Genomic DNA, 7,606 nt, shown 5'->3' with positions numbered 1-7,606 from the left:
CATCACCCCCCCCCCCGGGCTGCTAGAGTAGGTGATCCCCTCTTTGTCTAGCTTACAATTAGTGATCATATATCTGTTTGGTCCTGGTACCCTCCCTTGTTTCCCCTCTATATGAGAGGTGGAGCTCGATAATTCGAGTTATGTGGTTTTGTTTGAAGGAAAGCAAAGCAATAGAATGGAGTAAAAACTAAGAAAAAATAAAATAAATAAAATAAATCAAGCTGAAAATGGCGGAGTCCTTCTAGAGGCTTTCAACCTCAGTTTGAGTGAGGTCATGAAAAAGGTAATTGAGGGGCCAGCGAGGTGGCGCTAGAGGTAGGCTGTCTGCCTTGCAAGCTCTAGCCAAGGAAAGATCGCAACTGCAGTTCGATCCCCGGGCATCCCATATGGCCCCCCCAAGCCAGGGGCAATTTCTGAGCGCTTAGCTAGGAGTAACCTCTGAGCATCAAACGGGTATGGCCCGAAAAACCAAATAAATAAATAAATAAAAGAAAAAAAAGAAGAAACAGGTAATTGAAACACCACATCAATACAGAAAGAAATATCAAATTAAATATCCAGTGAGCACTGCAGCAATAAAGACAAGCACCACACAATAGTCTCGGTTCTGAAATCAAACCATGCCAGGGTACAAAAAGAAAGAGAAGGATAAAATAAAATAAAATTGGAGACATCAACTTCAATTTCTACACTATTTTGAAAAAAGTTCATTCAATTTCTACTTGTTGAGAGTTCTTATTATGAATGGGTGCTGTATCTTGCCAAATGCTTTCTCTGAGTCCAGTGATGTGATCATATAATTTTTATTTTTTCTTTTATTAAATGGTGTGCATTATATTGATGCATTTTTGGAGTTAAGCCATCCTTGCATCTCTGGAATGAATCCTACTTGGTTATGATATATGACCTTCTATATGGCTTGTTGGATTCTATTTGCTAGTACTTTGTTCAGGATATTTGTATCTATGTTCATCCTTTGATGAACACAGATTATAATTCTCTTTTTAATTTTTTGTGGAGTCTTCATCTGCTTTTGGTATCAGGGAATGTTAGATTCATAGAAACTATTTGGAAATGTGTCTGTTTCTTCACTTTCCCGGAAAAGCCTGCAAAGTATTTACAATAGGTTCTCTTTAGTTCATTAGTACATATATCTGTGCCTGGGCTTTTGTTTTTAGAAGCATTTTGATTACCATTTCAAATTCCTTAATAGTGATAGATCTGTTCAGATATTTCACATAATCTTGGTTCAAACTTGGGAGATATAGCAGACTGAGACTTTGTGCATATGGTCTATGTTATCTTTCTTTTTGGTATAAAGATTTTCAAATAATCTAATTACCTATTGATTTTCTGTAGTATCTGTTGTGTTATCCTCCCTTTAATTTCTGATTTGGTTTATTTGGGCTCTCTCTTTCTTTGTGAGTCTTGTAATGGTTTATTGATTTTTTTAAAGAACCAACCCTTGCTTTTATTTATTTTTTGGATTGTTTTATGGGGGTCTAATTTATTTCTAGTTCTGCTTTATTATTTCATCCTCCTGACTTCTTTTGGCTCATTATATTGGCCATTTTTCAATATTTTAAACTTTGCCATTAAGTTATTTATGCAGACTCTTTCTTTCTGATGAATACTTTCAAAACTATAGATTTCCCTTTTTATACAGCTTTTGCTGTGACACATAAGTTCTGATAATTCGTGTCTTAATTCTCATTAGTTTTGGGCATCAACTTAAGACTAAGTGTTAATACTAAAGTATGAAAGATAGAAATAGGAGAAAACAAATACTGAGTGCCAACAATGTATAATTCACTGAGCTATATGATTTATATATACTGATCCTCAAGAAAACTTTGATATCTTATGATCATACACTTTTATAGATGAGAATAGTAAGTCATAATTAATAATTGTAAAGATTAAATTCAAACCCTGAGTCTATGGCTATCTTTTAATCATACATTATCATCACTCATAACATGCCAATGCCTATAATAACTTAAGCTTTGGAGGATAAACTGTATGGAGACTTTATTATAAAGAGGTAGAATGCAAGATCTAATGGAGAACAGAGAATTTGTATAGACAATAGGAAGCTGTAGGGCAAAATGTTGTTTTTAGGTATTAGATATTTTCCAAGAGAAGTAGTCTTCACTAACAGAATGCCTTTTTATTTTACATCTTTCAAAGAACTATCTTTTTCATTTAATCTACCAAGCCTCACCATTACAGTATCCAGACTAGTCATTTGTTGAAATGTGAGGTGTGGATTTGAATTCTGTTGGATTGAACTGTGAAAAAGCAACTTTGTACCAAGGGTAGAATAAGATCCTTAGGGTAGAGAAAACAACTCAAGTCAAAGTCCATTGGAAAATGTCAAAGGTTGCCCCCAGAGAGATCATGTATAAACATCAAGTCCAAAGTGTCAAAGGTAGGAATGAGGACAGGGTCAAAGATCAAGAGTTTGAGAGCAGATGGGGATGAAATTGGTAGAAAGGAAGGCCTGGACAAGTAGGTTAACACCAAAGGTTGAAGTTGAGACTTGAGCTGAGTTCTTAGAAACATAGAAGTCTTCTATTGACTGTGGAAATAAACTCAAAGTGTGTTGGAAGGGTTGTTTTAAATGACTCAAATTCTCAATCAAGTCACAAAGTATGAAGTAATGGAGCAATGGGTTAGAAAAGGATTTCTTAAACTTTTCTATACACATAAAAGGCTCCACATCTCCACACCAGAAGATGCAAATCAAAACAACAATGAGATATCAACTAAAACCAAAGAACAGGTACACATCACAAAGAACAACTATTGGTTGAGAAGATATGAAGAGAAAGGGACTCATTTTCACTGTTGGTGGCAATATTAACTGGCCCAGCTTTTGGAGGATAACAATATGATATTTTCAACTAGAAACTGAGCTTCCATATAATACATAAAATTTGCTTATACATGATGGATATGAAGAGAATTATGCTGAGCAAAATGAATCAGATGGAGAAGGACAGACACAAAATATTCCATTCATTTTTGGGATATAAATAAAAAGATAGTATGGTTAGAATATCCAGAGATAATAAAGATGAGGACCAGTAGGATAAGTCTATAGTTTCCCAGTATGAAGCTTGCCATAAATAAAAGGGGAGTGCAAAACTCTGATACAAAACTCTGACAAGGATAGTTGGAAATGATCTCTATGGACAAGAACTGGATGCTGAAAGGAGATGTATGCATGACCACCCTGTGGTAATAATATTGTAAACCACAGTATCTACAAAAGGAAACTAAAGAAGGGGGTAAGGTAGAGAAAAAAATGTGTCCTCAGAGGCAGGCAGAGAAGGGATATGGAGGGTTGGAGAGAAACGGGACACTGTGGCAGAAAATGTGCACTGGTAAAGATTGTTGTATATTGTATGACTGAAATTCAATCATGAATAACTTTGTAGAAAAAAACCCCATATTTGTATTAGGAACAGTTTTAACCACAGTTTTTAAATAAATTAACAAAAAATTTTACTTACAAACCATTTTCACCCAACAACAAGTGAAACATGTATAAGTGCTACCAGAAATACCTGGTTCATTATACAGTAAATTTTGAATTAACTTTGTGGTGTTGCAGGCTGAGAAGACTTTCATTGCAGTCCATTTCTTTTGCAAATCCGGCATTCAGTTATGTTTCCCAATATGATGTGGTAACCCACAATTTTAAAAGTTATGGGTTAGATTTACAGAACTGGCAAAAGAAACTGTAAACACAGCACTACATTGATGAGAATGGGAGTGAAAGCAGAACCCAAGGACCAAGGACATCAAATCTAGTCATGCCATCTTGTCAGTAGGACATTAAATCTAGGACATTAAATCTAGTTTATAAATGTAGTAAGTAGTACATGTAGAGAGATAAAATTGACTCCTTAAGTTCAAGTTTGAATAAAACATAACTTTGGGAGACACATCCAGCAGTGTTTAGAGCTTACTAATAACTTTCCTCTCAGAGATCACTCATTTGGTCCTTGCACCTTATGTGGACCTTGTGTGATTAAACCATTTTGGCCACATGCAAGGCAAATGCCCTACACTTTACTATCTCCCTAGTCCAGAAATATGTTTACTATTATTTATTTTAAATGGTAATGTAAATATTTTTATGATGACTTTTTGCATCATGGTAAAATATCTTAACAAATTCAAGGAAAAAACCCTTTCTTTCAAAGTTGTTTTATACTATAGATTATACAAAAGAATTCAGGACAGGTAATGAGTTCTGTGAGGATGAATATGTGGATGAGCTCTCTTTTTTCTTTCTTTCTCTTTTTTCTGTCTCTTCCTCACTGTCTGTTTTATTTTATTTTTTCCTACATCCAAATGTACTCAGTATTATTCCTGCTTCTGCCTAGGGATCACTCCTAAAGTTGTTAAGGGGATCACATGTGGTGAGGGTGATTTGAACAGGGTTCAGTTGCTTGCAAGGCAAGTGCCTTAATCTCTGTCTAGATCTCTGGTTTGGGTCTCCATTTTTTCCCCAGTGGTGTATGCTTACATATCCTCAGTCTAGTCTTCATTTCAGAGTTGACCCCCCCCCCTTTTTTTTCTCCTGAGCCTTCTCTTTTCTTAAATACAAGAGATCTTGAGTTTTCATAACTGTCTTTAGGGACATGGACTTACTAGTGTGTCAGGAAATCTAGTGTACCTGAAACCTTTGTTCTAGGGTGCAAGAGAATTGTCTGTTGAAAAACTCACCTTTGCAACTTTAATACTTCTTTTTCTTTTCTCAGGGGAGAGCGCGAACACAGTCGAGTTTCCCATATTTGGGGAAATCGCAGGGGTCAGCACAACCGGAGTGCAATGGATAAGCCTCGCCCTGGGGAAACCACCTTGTGATCATGGTATCTCCCCTGCCAGGTAAGTATTGCAACTTTAATATTTTCAGGAGTCTTTGTATCCACTCCCCAGTGCCCTTCCTCTGATGTGAACAATTGATACTTCCTCAACCTAATGTGAAATCCAAGCAAATGCCAATATAACAGATCATGACCCCTCTTGCTCCTCAGCCCTCCTTCATGGTAATTCTGGCGCTGCCCTGCTGACCCCCTATTATGTAGCAAGACTTCACGAAGTATTGAAAAAGCACAGAAAACATATCTGGGGGCATCTTGCCCAATCTTTCATCTAGCTGTCTTGATTTTTCATAGCAAGTAGACAGGATTGCCAAGTACCTAAGTGTCTGGATCTGATTCTGGCTTCTTCATCAGAAATTATAGTCAAAGCCAGGTCAGCCTGATTTAAAGAGAAGTCAATTGCTGGCGGCTGACCTCATCTCTAGCTGTTATTCTTTTGTAAAACATGTCTAACCTTACATATTTCAGGAACATTCAATGAATGCTAATATAACATTCTGCTAATATTCATCTATTAAAGATAGTCTTCTTTTATTATTATAATGGCATGAATATTTTTGTAGTTGATTGATTAGGAATAATTTTTTTCTAATGCACACTATTTTTTGTTATGTCTTAATGCATTATTGTAATGTAGAGATTGTACAAGGGATGAATGTTGTAAAACTTCTTATATGATACTGAGTCATTCTCACTGAAATGACTGCTGTTATAAACTTACAAAAGAGAATCCCCAGGTACCATGAAGTGGTACTGAGTCACACAGATTGTACTTAAATCTTGTCTCAGTGGTGATGTGTCAGTCGCTGAACTTTCTGAGCCTCAGTTTCATTCTCTGCAAAATAGGTCAAAGTAAATTTCCTTGAGAGGGATATACCTTACAATAAACATCCATTTCAATGTCCCTTTTACAAACCTGTTTTAGCTATTTAGTTATTCATAAGTGTGTTTTGTTTAGTAAAATTGAGAATACAATAATAATCCTAATGAAGTTATTGAAGAGGAAAGACAATTTCATAAATAAGTCAGTATAGACTGGTAACCAAAGTGAAGGCAGATGTCCGGTGACTTAATATCAAATCTTGTCACTCTTATTTCTCATCTACAGGCAAATAATTTCTCTGAGTGCTGTTTATAGAAAGGGTGGACAAAAACAAAATCAAACTCAAGAGATGTGAAGTCTAAACAAGAGAGTACACGTGAAATTTAGTATGATGTTTGTGCATCAAGTACTTGTGCAACAAGTACTCATGTTAAATTCAGCACTTTTGAGCTAAGTATTTTAATAGAATTAATATGGAAATATTTTTGTATTATGACATACCCTATTTGTTCAAAGTAAACCATATTAAAAATTGACTCCTAAAAAGTAATCATCATGTAATAGTTTTTATCCACCAAATTTAATGCTAATGATTTAATCTATACATAAAAATCTTTAAAGCAATATAAATACTGTAAAAAATTTAGTTTTGACACAGTTCTTTGCCTTTGATCAGTTCTGTACTCTTGTAGTAACATTATCTAACATTAATTAGATTTCTCAGACACCATATATAGAATTGTGGTGATGCTAAATACAATTTTTTGGCTGTTACATACTTTTCATTTATTAGGAAAATGAGCTGTTAATATATTGGCAACCAATATACACAAACCAATATACACAAAGTTAATGTTTAATTCAAGAAAAATACAAGTGAAAATAAATTGGGCCTCATTGAGGAAATCATTGATATATTTTGTCATCAACCTACACTATTCAGACTGACCACTTTTCTAGCCTAATCTCTGATGGGACTTTCAAAGTACCAACAAAAGTTATTTCATCCTTGCAGGGACTGAAGAGGATAAGAGATAGGAAAATATATAATGTCCCAACTATCAGTTCCCTACTAGTACAAGGTCTTCAGGGAAAACGGTCAAGAAGACATAGTCAATGTCTTGTTTGTTTAGGTGATGAAATAAAAGCAAGATGAACAGTAGCATATCTTTACCTACCTATCTATTATATATATACCAATTTCTTCTTTTAGAGAAGATACTACTTCTGTCTCCTTTCATTCTAGTATATAAAATAATTCCTTTGCCTTATGTTTTAAATCTCTTTGACTCTATCCATATCTTGACTTTAAAAAAAAAACATATGTGGCAAATTCAATGTTCACCAAATATTCTGTTTTGTTCCCTAGAATTACTAATCTGCCTTGGAGTAAGCAAGGAGAGATAACTAGATTGATCATCATAATTTTAAATAAACAATCCCATTACACAAACTCAAATATCTTAGAGTAAAATTAACTAAAGATGTAAAGAACTATACAAAGAAAATTATAAAATCCTGCTTCAAGAAATAAAAGAGGACACAAGGAAATGGAGACACATACCCTGCTCATGGATTGGGAGTACTAACATCATTAAAATGTCAATATTTCTCAAAGCATTAGACGATTTAATGCAATCCCTCTAAGGATACCCATGACATCCTTCAAAGAAGTGGATCAAAGACTTCTAAAATTCATTTGGAACAATAAACACCACGAATAGCTAGAGCAATACTTGGGAAAAGGAATATGTGGGACATCACTTTCCCCAACTTTAACTTATATTACAAAGCTAGAGTACAGAATGGTACTGAAATAAAGATAGATCTGCAGGTCAGAGGATTAGACTGTTGTATTCAGAGAATGTTCCCCAAACACACAATC

General features: G+C 34.8%; 1 pseudogene; it reads right to left on the bottom strand.

Moving 5' to 3' along the window:
• Positions 1-4,785: 4,785 nt before the first annotated feature.
• LOC126008097 (uncharacterized) lies at positions 4,786-4,910 on the bottom strand (annotated as a pseudogene).
• Between the last annotated feature and the right edge of the window lie 2,696 nt (positions 4,911-7,606).

Source organism: Suncus etruscus, chromosome 4, assembly GCF_024139225.1.
Source record: "Suncus etruscus isolate mSunEtr1 chromosome 4, mSunEtr1.pri.cur, whole genome shotgun sequence".
NCBI classification, from domain to species: domain Eukaryota; kingdom Metazoa; phylum Chordata; class Mammalia; order Eulipotyphla; family Soricidae; genus Suncus; species Suncus etruscus.
This window is presented reverse-complemented; position numbering and strand designations above follow the sequence as displayed.